Below are 20,216 nucleotides of genomic sequence, written 5' to 3'. Positions count from 1 at the left end.
GGTGACCTTAAAATTCTGCCGAATCGTTGTGGACCTTTCAGGTGTGGGAACATTTTCACAACATTATTTCCTGTTTCTAGGTCCCTCATGACTTGGAAAACTTCGGTTCTCCGAGGAGAGCTGTCCCAATTTTCCAATCTACCTTCATTGCTGACATTCCCCAAACACCGCACAGCTCACGTCAACCTGTTCGACACTACATCCAACCATTTCACTTCCCTGTTTTCTGCCTTGTCCGTACTCCAGACAGCCCAACCTCGTTTCACCAAGGTGCTTTTTGAGAAAATTAATCAGGCAGTTTTGCACAAGTCAAGTTTTAGAAAAACCTCGGGCTCGTCCGGGATTTGAACCCGGGACCTCTCGCAACTCATCACAGTAAGGCACCCTAAGCGAGAATCATACGCCTAGACCAACGAGCCAGCGAGCCGGCGCGCGATGAATGCCCCACACCGCTTGAGTGACCTGAGACGTGCTCACTATGAAATACATTTGAGATTGCTCTAAGAATTGCTAGCGGCAAAGAGTTTCTCGAACAGCTGCTTCTCATTCAGTCTCCCTGCTGCTGTTTGTCACGTCCCCAGGAACCGGGCTCTCTCCACTGGCAGATAATTCAACCATTTTGTTTTGAAACTCTTCTATGACACCCGAGCGGCCAGTGACAAGCATTACCCTCCTCACCATGGGATACAGAGAACAGGAGAAGACCACGCAGATCTCCACGAGTGTATCAACTCGACTGTGCACATTGGGCCAGTATATCACTGTGAAATATTTATGTCCAAGCTTTTTTCCGGAAGCAGATGAGAAGGCGAGGTGCAGAACAGAGCGCAGTTATACGGGAAAGCTGCTAAAGACGACATTGAGTGAATAGGAGAGAGTGGGTTATGGTCCCAACACGCACCCGTTGTGCCAGGGGTTACACTTCGGGTCCACTCTTCCTTCACTCGCAACACCCCACACCCACCTCCCATAGTGCCAAGTCGCTTTCGCCTGCAACCGCCGAATGTGTAACACCTGCCCATTTACCTGCTCCCTCCTGAATATCCAAGGGCTCAAACATACCTGCCAGGTGAAGCAGCACTTTTGCCACAACCTAGTCCACTGCATTCGCTACTCACAGTGTCGTTTCCCCAATGTAGCATGAAGCATAAACTGGGTGACTGCTTCGCTGAACATCCCGGTTCTGCCCGCAGGAAAAAGGCCCTGACCTGGCGGTTGTCTGCCACTTTAACACATCACCCTGTTCCCTGACCAACATCTCTGTCTCAGGCTTGCAGCAGTGTTCTAGCTCCAGATGAAAGAACAACAACTCATTTTCCACTTGGAGACCTTACAGCCCTCCGGTCTTCAATATCGAGTTCCATAACTTTAGGGCCTGAACTCCCCCATGTCCTTGACCCCTTCCACACAAACGACTCCTTGTTATCACCTCGTCTGCTGTGACACACTACGTATTGTTAGCCACTAACAGTCTCCATGAGCAGCTATTCGCCCTCTCACGCGGATCGTTATTCACTCCTACGTCCTTCCTATTGTTCTCTCTCTCTGAGCTGGCGGCAAACACAGCAATGTACATTGGAGACTCTGAGCCAGCTGAAAGTTGCTCAGTGTGAAGTACATTCCACATTGCTCCAAGAATTGCAAGCAGCAAAGCGTTTCCAGAACTTCTGCTTGTCATTTTGTCCCCGGGGCGATGATGTTTGTCTCATCCCCAGGAACTGGACTATCTCCACTCCTCGATAATTAAACCAATTTATTTCTACTTGCACGTTGTTCTGGGGGTTGGGGGGGGGGGGGGGGGGGGGTTGGGGGGGGGGGGGGTAGAGTCTCTCTCTCTCTCTCTCTCTCACTCTCTGAAACCGTTGGGGTGAGAGGTGTCAGTTGCATTAATGCGGGGAACATGAACAACTTTGATTGTGAACTTTCTCCAAAGGTCTGTTATCGGAGCGATAGAAAGATGCTGTGCTGGCAGGACAGAGAGAAATGGACACCGAGGACTCTTCGCCCAGGTAAATTCACATTGTTGTGCAGCCTTCTTGGTGTTCAGAAATCGTCTTCACGCAGCAATCTTACGGAAAGTCTATTGCAAAGTGGGCATCGCTTTCTTTGTTGCTACCGCGCAGCAGTTAACATCTGAGCCCCAAGTGTCCCAGATGAAGAGACTCCGAGTGAAACCTTCACTCACTGAGAGTCCTCCCCACGGCCCTGAGCTGAGGGACTGCAGGCAGTCCAACACGGAAGGGACGGTTAAAAATGAACCAGTTTTGCTCCCTCAGCCTCTCTGTCCCAGAGACAGGCAGTGGGACGCCATAAACACGTAGCACCATTCTCGCGTAGACACAAGCCGTTCAACCCATCGAATCCACGCCGATTGCCTGTCTCTCTCTCTCTCTCTGAGGTTATTCACAATCGGTGGGATCCGTCCTAATCGTGGGGGAACTGTGTCTGAGTCGTGATGAGGTTTTTGACATGCTTGTCATTCACGTCTGAACCAGGGTAGCGAATTACTGCAGGGAATGGACGAAACCGCAAGACATTTGTTTCAACTTGACCAGCTGATTGGCATCGCAGAGAACTGGTTTTGCGATCCAGTTCAGAATAAAAACCGCCGAACAACAGAATGCCACTGAGACCTCTAAAACCACGCACCTTGCATGGAGTGGATTTGGCGAGTGCATCGATATGCTACATGCCATTCGGGTATGCAGCTGGCAGAAGAGAGCACCGATCCAAAGGAAATCAGCTCGAGGTGACATTGAATAATAGCAGACCTCTGGGTTATGGGCCCAGCACGCTCCCGCTGCGCCACTCTGCTGCCACGCTCTGAGCCCTGTCCACAGAGCGATTCAGCTTTTCATCTGGCACGCGGCTCGCACGTTCGAGACTGATGTCAAAGACCTCCGCTGCTGTCGTGTGATATGCTGTTTCGCAGACGTACGGAGGCTGTGTAAATAGAAACGTTTTTACTAAATTCCCACATTCTGTTGGTCGAACTGTGATGTGATTTCACACTGAATCACAACATGTGTCGCAGCGCAGACGGAGGCCATGCGGCCCACCTTCGCTCTGCTGGTTCTATACTTAAGTCAACGTGTGTCTATTCGTTTCATTCTCAGCGTAAATCTGCACATCTGAACGTGACCACCGAATTCCCTTTTGTGTTCATTGAATCTTCCTCTTTGTCAATGTCCGACAGGGACTTACTGACACTAACCACTCCCTGTACGAAAACGTTCTTCCTCCTGTCACTTTTACTTGTTTTCCTGGTGACCTTAAAATTCTGCCGAATCGTTGTGGACCTTTCAGGTGTGGGAACATTTTCACAACATTATTTCCTGTTTCTAGGTCCCTCATGACTTGGAAAACTTCGGTTCTCCGAGGAGAGCTGTCCCAATTTTCCAATCTACCTTCATTGCTGACATTCCCCAAACACCGCACAGCTCACGTCAACCTGTTCGACACTACATCCAACCATTTCACTTCCCTGTTTTCTGCCTTGTCCGTACTCCAGACAGCCCAACCTCGTTTCACCAAGGTGCTTTTTGAGAAAATTAATCAGGCAGTTTTGCACAAGTCAAGTTTTAGAAAAACCTCGGGCTCGTCCGGGATTTGAACCCGGGACCTCTCGCAACTCATCACAGTAAGGCACCCTAAGCGAGAATCATACGCCTAGACCAACGAGCCAGCGAGCCGGCGCGCGATGAATGCCCCACACCGCTTGAGTGACCTGAGACGTGCTCACTATGAAATACATTTGAGATTGCTCTAAGAATTGCTAGCGGCAAAGAGTTTCTCGAACAGCTGCTTCTCATTCAGTCTCCCTGCTGCTGTTTGTCACGTCCCCAGGAACCGGGCTCTCTCCACTGGCAGATAATTCAACCATTTTGTTTTGAAACTCTTCTATGACACCCGAGCGGCCAGTGACAAGCATTACCCTCCTCACCATGGGATACAGAGAACAGGAGAAGACCACGCAGATCTCCACGAGTGTATCAACTCGACTGTGCACATTGGGCCAGTATATCACTGTGAAATATTTATGTCCAAGCTTTTTTCCGGAAGCAGATGAGAAGGCGAGGTGCAGAACAGAGCGCAGTTATACGGGAAAGCTGCTAAAGACGACATTGAGTGAATAGGAGAGAGTGGGTTATGGTCCCAACACGCACCCGTTGTGCCAGGGGTTACACTTCGGGTCCACTCTTCCTTCACTCGCAACACCCCACACCCACCTCCCATAGTGCCAAGTCGCTTTCGCCTGCAACCGCCGAATGTGTAACACCTGCCCATTTACCTGCTCCCTCCTGAATATCCAAGGGCTCAAACATACCTGCCAGGTGAAGCAGCACTTTTGCCACAACCTAGTCCACTGCATTCGCTACTCACAGTGTCGTTTCCCCAATGTAGCATGAAGCATAAACTGGGTGACTGCTTCGCTGAACATCCCGGTTCTGCCCGCAGGAAAAAGGCCCTGACCTGGCGGTTGTCTGCCACTTTAACACATCACCCTGTTCCCTGACCAACATCTCTGTCTCAGGCTTGCAGCAGTGTTCTAGCTCCAGATGAAAGAACAACAACTCATTTTCCACTTGGAGACCTTACAGCCCTCCGGTCTTCAATATCGAGTTCCATAACTTTAGGGCCTGAACTCCCCCATGTCCTTGACCCCTTCCACACAAACGACTCCTTGTTATCACCTCGTCTGCTGTGACACACTACGTATTGTTAGCCACTAACAGTCTCCATGAGCAGCTATTCGCCCTCTCACGCGGATCGTTATTCACTCCTACGTCCTTCCTATTGTTCTCTCTCTCTGAGCTGGCGGCAAACACAGCAATGTACATTGGAGACTCTGAGCCAGCTGAAAGTTGCTCAGTGTGAAGTACATTCCACATTGCTCCAAGAATTGCAAGCAGCAAAGCGTTTCCAGAACTTCTGCTTGTCATTTTGTCCCCGGGGCGATGATGTTTGTCTCATCCCCAGGAACTGGACTATCTCCACTCCTCGATAATTAAACCAATTTATTTCTACTTGCACGTTGTTCTGGGGGTTGGGGGGGGGGGGGGCGGGGTGTAGGGTGGGGGCGGGTAGAGTCTCTCTCTCTCTCTCTCTCTCTCTCTCACTCTCTGAAACCGTTGGGGTGAGAGGTGTCAGTTGCATTAATGCGGGGAACATGAACAACTTTGATTGTGAACTTTCTCCAAAGGTCTGTTATCGGAGCGATAGAAAGATGCTGTGCTGGCAGGACAGAGAGAAATGGACACCGAGGACTCTTCGCCCAGGTAAATTCACATTGTTGTGCAGCCTTCTTGGTGTTCAGAAATCGTCTTCACGCAGCAATCTTACGGAAAGTCTATTGCAAAGTGGGCATCGCTTTCTTTGTTGCTACCGCGCAGCAGTTAACATCTGAGCCCCAAGTGTCCCAGATGAAGAGACTCCGAGTGAAACCTTCACTCACTGAGAGTCCTCCCCACGGCCCTGAGCTGAGGGACTGCAGGCAGTCCAACACGGAAGGGACGGTTAAAAATGAACCAGTTTTGCTCCCTCAGCCTCTCTGTCCCAGAGACAGGCAGTGGGACGCCATAAACACGTAGCACCATTCTCGCGTAGACACAAGCCGTTCAACCCATCGAATCCACGCCGATTGCCTGTCTCTCTCTCTCTCTCTCTCTGAGGTTATTCACAATCGGTGGGATCCGTCCTAATCGTGGGGGAACTGTGTCTGAGTCGTGATGAGGTTTTTGACATGCTTGTCATTCACGTCTGAACCAGGGTAGCGAATTACTGCAGGGAATGGACGAAACCGCAAGACATTTGTTTCAACTTGACCAGCTGATTGGCATCGCAGAGAACTGGTTTTGCGATCCAGTTCAGAATAAAAACCGCCGAACAACAGAATGCCACTGAGACCTCTAAAACCACGCACCTTGCATGGAGTGGATTTGGCGAGTGCATCGATATGCTACATGCCATTCGGGTATGCAGCTGGCAGAAGAGAGCACCGATCCAAAGGAAATCAGCTCGAGGTGACATTGAATAATAGCAGACCTCTGGGTTATGGGCCCAGCACGCTCCCGCTGCGCCACTCTGCTGCCACGCTCTGAGCCCTGTCCACAGAGCGATTCAGCTTTTCATCTGGCACGCGGCTCGCACGTTCGAGACTGATGTCAAAGACCTCCGCTGCTGTCGTGTGATATGCTGTTTCGCAGACGTACGGAGGCTGTGTAAATAGAAACGTTTTTACTAAATTCCCACATTCTGTTGGTCGAACTGTGATGTGATTTCACACTGAATCACAACATGTGTCGCAGCGCAGACGGAGGCCATGCGGCCCACCTTCGCTCTGCTGGTTCTATACTTAAGTCAACGTGTGTCTATTCGTTTCATTCTCAGCGTAAATCTGCACATCTGAACGTGACCACCGAATTCCCTTTTGTGTTCATTGAATCTTCCTCTTTGTCAATGTCCGACAGGGACTTACTGACACTAACCACTCCCTGTACGAAAACGTTCTTCCTCCTGTCACTTTTACTTGTTTTCCTGGTGACCTTAAAATTCTGCCGAATCGTTGTGGACCTTTCAGGTGTGGGAACATTTTCACAACATTATTTCCTGTTTCTAGGTCCCTCATGACTTGGAAAACTTCGGTTCTCCGAGGAGAGCTGTCCCAATTTTCCAATCTACCTTCATTGCTGACATTCCCCAAACACCGCACAGCTCACGTCAACCTGTTCGACACTACATCCAACCATTTCACTTCCCTGTTTTCTGCCTTGTCCGTACTCCAGACAGCCCAACCTCGTTTCACCAAGGTGCTTTTTGAGAAAATTAATCAGGCAGTTTTGCACAAGTCAAGTTTTAGAAAAACCTCGGCTCGTCCGGGATTTGAACCCGGGACCTCTCGCAACTCATCACAGTAAGGCACCCAAAGCGAGAATCATACGCCTAGACCAACGAGCCAGCGAGCCGGCGCGCGATGAATGCCCCACACCGCTTGAGTGACCTGAGACGTGCTCACTATGAAATACATTTGAGATTGCTCTAAGAATTGCTAGCGGCAAAGAGTTTCTCGAACAGCTGCTTCTCATTCAGTCTCCCTGCTGCTGTTTGTCACGTCCCCAGGAACCGGGCTCTCTCCACTGGCAGATAATTCAACCATTTTGTTTTGAAACTCTTCTATGACACCCGAGCGGCCAGTGACAAGCATTACCCTCCTCACCATGGGATACAGAGAACAGGAGAAGACCACGCAGATCTCCACGAGTGTATCAACTCGACTGTGCACATTGGGCCAGTATATCACTGTGAAATATTTATGTCCAAGCTTTTTTCCGGAAGCAGATGAGAAGGCGAGGTGCAGAACAGAGCGCAGTTATACGGGAAAGCTGCTAAAGACGACATTGAGTGAATAGGAGAGAGTGGGTTATGGTCCCAACACGCACCGTTGTGCCAGGGGTTACACTTCGGGTCCACTCTTCCTTCACTCGCAACACCCCACACCCACCTCCCATAGTGCCAAGTCGCTTTCGCCTGCAACCGCCGAATGTGTAACACCTGCCCATTTACCTGCTCCCTCCTGAATATCCAAGGGCTCAAACATACCTGCCAGGTGAAGCAGCACTTTTGCCACAACCTAGTCCACTGCATTCGCTACTCACAGTGTCGTTTCCCCAATGTAGCATGAAGCATAAACTGGGTGACTGCTTCGCTGAACATCCCGGTTCTGCCCGCAGGAAAAAGGCCCTGACCTGGCGGTTGTCTGCCACTTTAACACATCACCCTGTTCCCTGACCAACATCTCTGTCTCAGGCTTGCAGCAGTGTTCTAGCTCCAGATGAAAGAACAACAACTCATTTTCCACTTGGAGACCTTACAGCCCTCCGGTCTTCAATATCGAGTTCCATAACTTTAGGGCCTGAACTCCCCCATGTCCTTGACCCCTTCCACACAAACGACTCCTTGTTATCACCTCGTCTGCTGTGACACACTACGTATTGTTAGCCACTAACAGTCTCCATGAGCAGCTATTCGCCCTCTCACGCGGATCGTTATTCACTCCTACGTCCTTCCTATTGTTCTCTCTCTCTGAGCTGGCGGCAAACACAGCAATGTACATTGGAGACTCTGAGCCAGCTGAAAGTTGCTCAGTGTGAAGTACATTCCACATTGCTCCAAGAATTGCAAGCAGCAAAGCGTTTCCAGAACTTCTGCTTGTCATTTTGTCCCCGGGGCGATGATGTTTGTCTCATCCCCAGGAACTGGACTATCTCCACTCCTCGATAATTAAACCAATTTATTTCTACTTGCACGTTGTTCTGGGGGTTTGGGGTGGGGGGGGGTGTAGGGTGGGGGCGGGTAGAGTCTCTCTCTCTCTCTCTCTCTCTCACTCTCTGAAACCGTTGGGGTGAGAGGTGTCAGTTGCATTAATGCGGGGAACATGAACAACTTTGATTGTGAACTTTCTCCAAAGGTCTGTTATCGGAGCGATAGAAAGATGCTGTGCTGGCAGGACAGAGAGAAATGGACACCGAGGACTCTTCGCCCAGGTAAATTCACATTGTTGTGCAGCCTTCTTGGTGTTCAGAAATCGTCTTCACGCAGCAATCTTACGGAAAGTCTATTGCAAAGTGGGCATCGCTTTCTTTGTTGCTACCGCGCAGCAGTTAACATCTGAGCCCCAAGTGTCCCAGATGAAGAGACTCCGAGTGAAACCTTCACTCACTGAGAGTCCTCCCCACGGCCCTGAGCTGAGGGACTGCAGGCAGTCCAACACGGAAGGGACGGTTAAAAATGAACCAGTTTTGCTCCCTCAGCCTCTCTGTCCCAGAGACAGGCAGTGGGACGCCATAAACACGTAGCACCATTCTCGCGTAGACACAAGCCGTTCAACCCATCGAATCCACGCCGATTGCCTGTCTCTCTCTCTCTCTCTCTCTGAGGTTATTCACAATCGGTGGGATCCGTCCTAATCGTGGGGGAACTGTGTCTGAGTCGTGATGAGGTTTTGACATGCTTGTCATTCACGTCTGAACCAGGGTAGCGAATTACTGCAGGGAATGGACGAAACCGCAAGACATTTGTTTCAACTTGACCAGCTGATTGGCATCGCAGAGAACTGGTTTTGCGATCCAGTTCAGAATAAAAACCGCCGAACAACAGAATGCCACTGAGACCTCGAAAACCACGCACCTTGCATGGAGTGGATTTGGCGAGTGCATCGATATGCTACATGCCATTCGGGTATGCAGCTGGCAGAAGAGAGCACCGATCCAAAGGAAATCAGCTCGAGGTGACATTGAATAATAGCAGAGGATGGTTTCGATCCATCGACCTCTGGGTTATGGGCCCAGCACGCTCCCGCTGCGCCACTCTGCTGCCACGCTCTGAGCCCTGTCCACAGAGCGATTCAGCTTTTCATCTGGCACGCGGCTCGCACGTTCGAGACTGATGTCAAAGACCTCCGCTGCTGTCGTGTGATATGCTGTTTCGCAGACGTACGGAGGCTGTGTAAATAGAAACGTTTTTACTAAATTCCCACATTCTGTTGGTCGAACTGTGATGTGATTTCACACTGAATCACAACATGTGTCGCAGCGCAGACGGAGGCCATGCGGCCCACCTTCGCTCTGCTGGTTCTATACTTAAGTCAACGTGTGTCTATTCGTTTCATTCTCAGCGTAAATCTGCACATCTGAACGTGACCACCGAATTCCCTTTTGTGTTCATTGAATCTTCCTCTTTGTCAATGTCCGACAGGGACTTACTGACACTAACCACTCCCTGTACGAAAACGTTCTTCCTCCTGTCACTTTTACTTGTTTTCCTGGTGACCTTAAAATTCTGCCGAATCGTTGTGGACCTTTCAGGTGTGGGAACATTTTCACAACATTATTTCCTGTTTCTAGGTCCCTCATGACTTGGAAAACTTCGGTTCTCCGAGGAGAGCTGTCCCAATTTTCCAATCTACCTTCATTGCTGACATTCCCCAAACACCGCACAGCTCACGTCAACCTGTTCGACACTACATCCAACCATTTCACTTCCCTGTTTTCTGCCTTGTCCGTACTCCAGACAGCCCAACCTCGTTTCACCAAGGTGCTTTTTGAGAAAATTAATCAGGCAGTTTTGCACAAGTCAAGTTTTAGAAAAACCTCGGGCTCGTCCGGGATTTGAACCCGGGACCTCTCGCAACTCATCACAGTAAGGCACCCAAAGCGAGAATCATACGCCTAGACCAACGAGCCAGCGAGCCGGCGCGCGATGAATGCCCCACACCGCTTGAGTGACCTGAGACGTGCTCACTATGAAATACATTTGAGATTGCTCTAAGAATTGCTAGCGGCAAAGAGTTTCTCGAACAGCTGCTTCTCATTCAGTCTCCCTGCTGCTGTTTGTCACGTCCCCAGGAACCGGGCTCTCTCCACTGGCAGATAATTCAACCATTTTGTTTTGAAACTCTTCTATGACACCCGAGCGGCCAGTGACAAGCATTACCCTCCTCACCATGGGATACAGAGAACAGGAGAAGACCACGCAGATCTCCACGAGTGTATCAACTCGACTGTGCACATTGGGCCAGTATATCACTGTGAAATATTTATGTCCAAGCTTTTTTCCGGAAGCAGATGAGAAGGCGAGGTGCAGAACAGAGCGCAGTTATACGGGAAAGCTGCTAAAGACGACATTGAGTGAATAGGAGAGAGTGGGTTATGGTCCCAACACGCACCCGTTGTGCCAGGGGTTACACTTCGGGTCCACTCTTCCTTCACTCGCAACACCCACACCCACCTCCCATAGTGCCAAGTCGCTTTCGCCTGCAACCGCCGAATGTGTAACACCTGCCCATTTACCTGCTCCCTCCTGAATATCCAAGGGCTCAAACATACCTGCCAGGTGAAGCAGCACTTTTGCCACAACCTAGTCCACTGCATTCGCTACTCACAGTGTCGTTTCCCCAATGTAGCATGAAGCATAAACTGGGTGACTGCTTCGCTGAACATCCCGGTTCTGCCCGCAGGAAAAAGGCCCTGACCTGGCGGTTGTCTGCCACTTTAACACATCACCCTGTTCCCTGACCAACATCTCTGTCTCAGGCTTGCAGCAGTGTTCTAGCTCCAGATGAAAGAACAACGACTCATTTTCCACTTGGAGACCTGACAGCCCTCCGGTCTTCAATATCGAGTTCCATAACTTTAGGGCCTGAACTCCCCCATGTCCTTGACCCCTACCACACAAACGACTCCTTGTTATCACCTCGTCTGCTATGACACACTACGTATTGTTAGCCACTAACAGTCTCCATGAGCAGCTATTCGCCCTCTCACGCGGATCGTTATTCACTCCTACGTCCTTCCTATTGTTCTCTCTCTCTGAGCTGGCGGCAAACACAGCAATGTACATTGGAGACTCTGAGCCAGCTGAAAGTTGCTCAGTGTGAAGTACATTCCACATTGCTCCAAGAATTGCAAGCAGCAAAGCGTTTCCAGAACTTCTGCTTGTCATTTTGTCCCCGGGGCGATGATGTTTGTCTCATCCCCAGGAACTGGACTATCTCCACTCCTCGATAATTAAACCAATTTATTTCTACTTGCACGTTGTTCTGGGGGGTGGGGGGGGGGGGGGGGTTTGGGGGGGGGGCGGGTAGAGTCTCTCTCTCTCTCTCTCTCTCTCTCACTCTCTGAAACCGTTGGGGTGAGAGGTGTCAGTTGCATTAATGCGGGGAACATGAACAACTTTGATTGTGAACTTTCTCCAAAGGTCTGTTATCGGAGCGATAGAAAGATGCTGTGCTGGCAGGACAGAGAGAAATGGACACCGAGGACTCTTCGCCCAGGTAAATTCACATTGTTGTGCAGCCTTCTTGGTGTTCAGAAATCGTCTTCACGCAGCAATCTTACGGAAAGTCTATTGCAAAGTGGCATCGCTTTCTTTGTTGCTACCGCGCAGCAGTTAACATCTGAGCCCCAAGTGTCCCAGATGAAGAGACTCCGAGTGAAACCTTCACTCACTGAGAGTCCTCCCCACGGCCCTGAGCTGAGGGACTGCAGGCAGTCCAACACGGAAGGGACGGTTAAAATGAACCAGTTTTGCTCCCTCAGCCTCTCTGTCCCAGAGACAGGCAGTGGGACGCCATAAACACGTAGCACCATTCTCGCGTAGACACAAGCCGTTCAACCCATCGAATCCACGCCGATTGCCTGTCTCTCTCTCTCTCTCTCTCTCTGAGGTTATTCACAATCGGTGGGATCCGTCCTAATCGTGGGGGAACTGTGTCTGAGTCGTGATGAGGTTTTGACATGCTTGTCATTCACGTCTGAACCAGGGTAGCGAATTACTGCAGGGAATGGACGAAACCGCAAGACATTTGTTTCAACTTGACCAGCTGATTGGCATCGCAGAGAACTGGTTTTGCGATCCAGTTCAGAATAAAAACCGCCGAACAACAGAATGCCACTGAGACCTCGAAAACCACGCACCTTGCATGGAGTGGATTTGGCGAGTGCATCGATATGCTACATGCCATTCGGGTATGCAGCTGGCAGAAGAGAGCACCGATCCAAAGGAAATCAGCTCGAGGTGACATTGAATAATAGCAGAGGATGGTTTCGATCCATCGACCTCTGGGTTATGGGCCCAGCACGCTCCCGCTGCGCCACTCTGCTGCCACGCTCTGAGCCCTGTCCACAGAGCGATTCAGCTTTTCATCTGGCACGCGGCTCGCACGTTCGAGACTGATGTCAAAGACCTCCGCTGCTGTCGTGTGATATGCTGTTTCGCAGACGTACGGAGGCTGTGTAAATAGAAACGTTTTTACTAAATTCCCACATTCTGTTGGTCGAACTGTGATGTGATTTCACACTGAATCACAACATGTGTCGCAGCGCAGACGGAGGCCATGCGGCCCACCTTCGCTCTGCTGGTTCTATACTTAAGTCAACGTGTGTCTATTCGTTTCATTCTCAGCGTAAATCTGCACATCTGAACGTGACCACCGAATTCCCTTTTGTGTTCATTGAATCTTCCTCTTTGTCAATGTCCGACAGGGACTTACTGACACTAACCACTCCCTGTACGAAAACGTTCTTCCTCCTGTCACTTTTACTTGTTTTCCTGGTGACCTTAAAATTCTGCCGAATCGTTGTGGACCTTTCAGGTGTGGGAACATTTTCACAACATTATTTCCTGTTTCTAGGTCCCTCATGACTTGGAAAACTTCGGTTCTCCGAGGAGAGCTGTCCCAATTTTCCAATCTACCTTCATTGCTGACATTCCCCAAACACCGCACAGCTCACGTCAACCTGTTCGACACTACATCCAACCATTTCACTTCCCTGTTTTCTGCCTTGTCCGTACTCCAGACAGCCCAACCTCGTTTCACCAAGGTGCTTTTTGAGAAAATTAATCAGGCAGTTTTGCACAAGTCAAGTTTTAGAAAAACCTCGGGCTCGTCCGGGATTTGAACCCGGGACCTCTCGCAACTCATCACAGTAAGGCACCCAAAGCGAGAATCATACGCCTAGACCAACGAGCCAGCGAGCCGGCGCGCGATGAATGCCCCACACCGCTTGAGTGACCTGAGACGTGCTCACTATGAAATACATTTGAGATTGCTCTAAGAATTGCTAGCGGCAAAGAGTTTCTCGAACAGCTGCTTCTCATTCAGTCTCCCTGCTGCTGTTTGTCACGTCCCAGGAACCGGGCTCTCTCCACTGGCAGATAATTCAACCATTTTGTTTTGAAACTCTTCTATGACACCCGAGCGGCCAGTGACAAGCATTACCCTCCTCACCATGGGATACAGAGAACAGGAGAAGACCACGCAGATCTCCACGAGTGTATCAACTCGACTGTGCACATTGGGCCAGTATATCACTGTGAAATATTTATGTCCAAGCTTTTTTCCGGAAGCAGATGAGAAGGCGAGGTGCAGAACAGAGCGCAGTTATACGGGAAAGCTGCTAAAGACGACATTGAGTGAATAGGAGAGAGTGGGTTATGGTCCCAACACGCACCCGTTGTGCCAGGGGTTACACTTCGGGTCCACTCTTCCTTCACTCGCAACACCCACACCCACCTCCCATAGTGCCAAGTCGCTTTCGCCTGCAACCGCCGAATGTGTAACACCTGCCCATTTACCTGCTCCCTCCTGAATATCCAAGGGCTCAAACATACCTGCCAGGTGAAGCAGCACTTTTGCCACAACCTAGTCCACTGCATTCGCTACTCACAGTGTCGTTTCCCCAATGTAGCATGAAGCATAAACTGGGTGACTGCTTCGCTGAACATCCCGGTTCTGCCCGCAGGAAAAAGGCCCTGACCTGGCGGTTGTCTGCCACTTTAACACATCACCCTGTTCCCTGACCAACATCTCTGTCTCAGGCTTGCAGCAGTGTTCTAGCTCCAGATGAAAGAACAACGACTCATTTTCCACTTGGAGACCTGACAGCCCTCCGGTCTTCAATATCGAGTTCCATAACTTTAGGGCCTGAACTCCCCCATGTCCTTGACCCCTACCACACAAACGACTCCTTGTTATCACCTCGTCTGCTATGACACACTACGTATTGTTAGCCACTAACAGTCTCCATGAGCAGCTATTCGCCCTCTCACGCGGATCGTTATTCACTCCTACGTCCTTCCTATTGTTCTCTCTCTCTGAGCTGGCGGCAAACACAGCAATGTACATTGGAGACTCTGAGCCAGCTGAAAGTTGCTCAGTGTGAAGTACATTCCACATTGCTCCAAGAATTGCAAGCAGCAAAGCGTTTCCAGAACTTCTGCTTGTCATTTTGTCCCCGGGGCGATGATGTTTGTCTCATCCCCAGGAACTGGACTATCTCCACTCCTCGATAATTAAACCAATTTATTTCTACTTGCACGTTGTTCTGGGGGTTGGGGGTGGGGCGGGGTGTAGGGTGGGGGCGGGTAGAGTCTCTCTCTCTCTCTCTCTCTCTCACTCTCTGAAACCGTTGGGGTGAGAGGTGTCAGTTGCATTAATGCGGGGAACATGAACAACTTTGATTGTGAACTTTCTCCAAAGGTCTGTTATCGGAGCGATAGAAAGATGCTGTGCTGGCAGGACAGAGAGAAATGGACACCGAGGACTCTTCGCCCAGGTAAATTCACATTGTTGTGCAGCCTTCTTGGTGTTCAGAAATCGTCTTCACGCAGCAATCTTACGGAAAGTCTATTGCAAAGTGGGCATCGCTTTCTTTGTTGCTACCGCGCAGCAGTTAACATCTGAGCCCAAGTGTCCCAGATGAAGAGACTCCGAGTGAAACCTTCACTCACTGAGAGTCCTCCCCACGGCCCTGAGCTGAGGGACTGCAGGCAGTCCAACACGGAAGGGACGGTTAAAAATGAACCAGTTTTGCTCCCTCAGCCTCTCTGTCCCAGAGACAGGCAGTGGGACGCCATAAACACGTAGCACCATTCTCGCGTAGACACAAGCCGTTCAACCCATCGAATCCACGCCGATTGCCTGTCTCTCTCTCTCTCTGAGGTTATTCACAATCGGTGGGATCCGTCCTAATCGTGGGGGAACTGTGTCTGAGTCGTGATGAGGTTTTTGACATGCTTGTCATTCACGTCTGAACCAGGGTAGCGAATTACTGCAGGGAATGGACGAAACCGCAAGACATTTGTTTCAACTTGACCAGCTGATTGGCATCGCAGAGAACTGGTTTTGCGATCCAGTTCAGAATAAAACCGCCGAACAACAGAATGCCACTGAGACCTCGAAAACCACGCACCTTGCATGGAGTGGATTTGGCGAGTGCATCGATATGCTACATGCCATTCGGGTATGCAGCTGGCAGAAGAGAGCACCGATCCAAAGGAAATCAGCTCGAGGTGACATTGAATAATAGCAGAGGATGGTTTCGATCCATCGACCTCTGGGTTATGGGCCCAGCACGCTCCCCGCTGCGCCACTCTGCTGCCACGCTCTGAGCCCTGTCCACAGAGCGATTCAGCTTTTCATCTGGCACGCGGCTCGCACGTTCGAGACTGATGTCAAAGACCTCCGCTGCTGTCGTGTGATATGCTGTTTCGCAGACGTACGGAGGCTGTGTAAATAGAAACGTTTTTACTAAATTCCCACATTCTGTTGGTCGAACTGTGATTTCACACTGAATCACAACATGTGTCGCAGCGCAGACGGAGGCCATGCGGCCCACCTTCGCTCTGCTGGTTCTATACTTAAGTCAACGTGTGTCTATTCGTTTCATTCTCAGCGTAAATCTGCACATCTGAACGTGACCACCGAATTCCCTTTTGTGTTCATTGAATCTTCCTCTTTGTCAATGTCCGACAGGGACTTACTGACACTAACCACTCCCTGTACGAAAACGTTCTTCCTCCTGTCACTTTTACTTGTTTTCCTGGTGACCTTAAAATTCTGCCGAATCGTTGTGGACCTTTCAGGTGTGGGAACATTTTCACAACATTATTTCCTGTTTCTAGGTCCCTCATGACTTGGAAAACTTCGGTTCTCCGAGGAGAGCTGTCCCAATTTTCCAATCTACCTTCATTGCTGACATTCCCCAAACACCGCACAGCTCACGTCAACCTGTTCGACACTACATCCAACCATTTCACTTCCCTGTTTTCTGCCTTGTCCGTACTCCAGACAGCCCAACCTCGTTTCACCAAGGTGCTTTTTGAGAAAATTAATCAGGCAGTTTTGCACAAGTCAAGTTTTAGAAAAACCTCGGGCTCGTCCGGGATTTGAACCCGGGACCTCTCGCAACTCATCACAGTAAGGCACCCTAAGCGAGAATCATACGCCTAGACCAACGAGCCAGCGAGCCGGCGCGCGATGAATGCCCCACACCGCTTGAGTGACCTGAGACGTGCTCACTATGAAATACATTTGAGATTGCTCTAAGAATTGCTAGCGGCAAAGAGTTTCTCGAACAGCTGCTTCTCATTCAGTCTCCCTGCTGCTGTTTGTCACGTCCCCAGGAACCGGGCTCTCTCCACTGGCAGATAATTCAACCATTTTGTTTTGAAACTCTTCTATGACACCCGAGCGGCCAGTGACAAGCATTACCCTCCTCACCATGGGATACAGAGAACAGGAGAAGACCACGCAGATCTCCACGAGTGTATCAACTCGACTGTGCACATTGGGCCAGTATATCACTGTGAAATATTTATGTCCAAGCTTTTTTCCGGAAGCAGATGAGAAGGCGAGGTGCAGAACAGAGCGCAGTTATACGGGAAAGCTGCTAAAGACGACATTGAGTGAATAGGAGAGAGTGGGTTATGGTCCCAACACGCACCCGTTGTGCCAGGGGTTACACTTCGGGTCCACTCTTCCTTCACTCGCAACACCCCACACCCACCTCCCATAGTGCCAAGTCGCTTTCGCCTGCAACCGCCGAATGTGTAACACCTGCCCATTTACCTGCTCCCTCCTGAATATCCAAGGGCTCAAACATACCTGCCAGGTGAAGCAGCACTTTTGCCACAACCTAGTCCACTGCATTCGCTACTCACAGTGTCGTTTCCCCAATGTAGCATGAAGCATAAACTGGGTGACTGCTTCGCTGAACATCCCGGTTCTGCCCGCAGGAAAAAGGCCCTGACCTGGCGGTTGTCTGCCACTTTAACACATCACCCTGTTCCCTGACCAACATCTCTGTCTCAGGCTTGCAGCAGTGTTCTAGCTCCAGATGAAAGAACAACAACTCATTTTCCACTTGGAGACCTTACAGCCCTCCGGTCTTCAATATCGAGTTCCATAACTTTAGGGCCTGAACTCCCCCATGTCCTTGACCCCTACCACACAAACGACTCCTTGTTATCACCTCGTCTGCTATGACACACTACGTATTGTTAGCCACTAACAGTCTCCATGAGCAGCTATTCGCCCTCTCACGCGGATCGTTATTCACTCCTACGTCCTTCCTATTGTTCTCTCTCTCTGAGCTGGCGGCAAACACAGCAATGTACATTGGAGACTCTGAGCCAGCTGAAAGTTGCTCAGTGTGAAGTACATTCCACATTGCTCCAAGAATTGCAAGCAGCAAAGCGTTTCCAGAACTTCTGCTTGTCATTTTGTCCCCGGGGCGATGATGTTTGTCTCATCCCCAGGAACTGGACTATCTCCACTCCTCGATAATTAAACCAATTTATTTCTACTTGCACGTTGTTCTGGGGGTGGGGGGTGGGGCGGGGTGTAGGGTGGGGGCGGGTAGAGTCTCTCTCTCTCTCTCTCTCACTCTCTGAAACCGTTGGGGTGAGAGGTGTCAGTTGCATTAATGCGGGGAACATGAACAACTTTGATTGTGAACTTTCTCCAAAGGTCTGTTATCGGAGCGATAGAAAGATGCTGTGCTGGCAGGACAGAGAGAAATGGACACCGAGGACTCTTCGCCCAGGTAAATTCACATTGTTGTGCAGCCTTCTTGGTGTTCAGAAATCGTCTTCACGCAGCAATCTTACGGAAAGTCTATTGCAAAGTGGGCATCGCTTTCTTTGTTGCTACCGCGCAGCAGTTAACATCTGAGCCCCAAGTGTCCAGATGAAGAGACTCCGAGTGAAACCTTCACTCACTGAGAGTCCTCCCCACGGCCCTGAGCTGAGGGACTGCAGGCAGTCCAACACGGAAGGGACGGTTAAAAATGAACCAGTTTTGCTCCCTCAGCCTCTCTGTCCCAGAGACAGGCAGTGGGACGCCATAAACACGTAGCACCATTCTCGCGTAGACACAAGCCGTTCAACCCATCGAATCCACGCCGATTGCCTGCTCTCTCTCTCTCTCTCTCTGAGGTTATTCACAATCGGTGGGATCCGTCCTAATCGTGGGGGAACTGTGTCTGAGTCGTGATGAGGTTTTTGACATGCTTGTCATTCACGTCTGAACCAGGGTAGCGAATTACTGCAGGGAATGGACGAAACCGCAAGACATTTGTTTCAACTTGACCAGCTGATTGGCATCGCAGAGAACTGGTTTTGCGATCCAGTTCAGAATAAAAACCGCCGAACAACAGAATGCCACTGAGACCTCTAAAACCACGCACCTTGCATGGAGTGGATTTGGCGAGTGCATCGATATGCTACATGCCATTCGGGTATGCAGCTGGCAGAAGAGAGCACCGATCCAAAGGAAATCAGCTCGAGGTGACATTGAATAATAGCAGAGGATGGTTTCGATCCATCGACCTCTGGGTTATGGGCCCAGCACGCTCCCGCTGCGCCACTCTGCTGCCACGCTCTGAGCCCTGTCCACAGAGCGATTCAGCTTTTCATCTGGCACGCGGCTCGCACGTTCGAGACTGATGTCAAAGACCTCCGCTGCTGTCGTGTGATATGCTGTTTCGCAGACGTACGGAGGCTGTGTAAATAGAAACGTTTTTACTAAATTCCCACATTCTGTTGGTCGAACTGTGATGTGATTTCACACTGAATCACAACATGTGTCGCAGCGCAGACGGAGGCCATGCGGCCCACCTTCGCTCTGCTGGTTCTATACTTAAGTCAACGTGTGTCTATTCGTTTCATTCTCAGCGTAAATCTGCACATCTGAACGTGACCACCGAATTCCCTTTTGTGTTCATTGAATCTTCCTCTTTGTCAATGTCCGACAGGGACTTACTGACACTAACCACTCCCTGTACGAAAACGTTCTTCCTCCTGTCACTTTTACTTGTTTTCCTGGTGACCTTAAAATTCTGCCGAATCGTTGTGGACCTTTCAGGTGTGGGAACATTTTCACAACATTATTTCCTGTTTCTAGGTCCCTCATGACTTGGAAAACTTCGGTTCTCCGAGGAGAGCTGTCCCAATTTTCCAATCTACCTTCATTGCTGACATTCCCCAAACACCGCACAGCTCACGTCAACCTGTTCGACACTACATCCAACCATTTCACTTCCCTGTTTTCTGCCTTGTCCGTACTCCAGACAGCCCAACCTCGTTTCACCAAGGTGCTTTTTGAGAAAATTAATCAGGCAGTTTTGCACAAGTCAAGTTTTAGAAAAACCTCGGGCTCGTCCGGGATTTGAACCCGGGACCTCTCGCAACTCATCACAGTAAGGCACCCTAAGCGAGAATCATACGCCTAGACCAACGAGCCAGCGAGCCGGCGCGCGATGAATGCCCCACACCGCTTGAGTGACCTGAGACGTGCTCACTATGAAATACATTTGAGATTGCTCTAAGAATTGCTAGCGGCAAAGAGTTTCTCGAACAGCTGCTTCTCATTCAGTCTC

The 20,216-nt window shown here is 50.2% G+C and overlaps 1 non-coding gene across 1 annotated transcript; it reads right to left on the bottom strand.

Moving 5' to 3' along the window:
- Window positions 1-6,867: 6,867 nt before the first annotated feature.
- Window positions 6,868-6,957, bottom strand: trnap-ugg (transfer RNA proline (anticodon UGG)). Its single transcript is given in 2 exon segments — window positions 6,868-6,903; window positions 6,922-6,957. It is a non-coding gene; the product is annotated as a tRNA-Pro (tRNA).
- Window positions 6,958-20,216: the final 13,259 nt, after the last annotated feature.

The sequence above is a fragment of the Hemiscyllium ocellatum genome, assembly GCF_020745735.1.
Source record: "Hemiscyllium ocellatum isolate sHemOce1 chromosome 27 unlocalized genomic scaffold, sHemOce1.pat.X.cur. SUPER_27_unloc_6, whole genome shotgun sequence".
In the NCBI taxonomy this organism is placed as follows: domain Eukaryota; kingdom Metazoa; phylum Chordata; class Chondrichthyes; order Orectolobiformes; family Hemiscylliidae; genus Hemiscyllium; species Hemiscyllium ocellatum.
The sequence above is the reverse complement of the archived record's forward strand: the minus strand, read 5'-3'. Positions and strand labels throughout refer to the sequence as shown.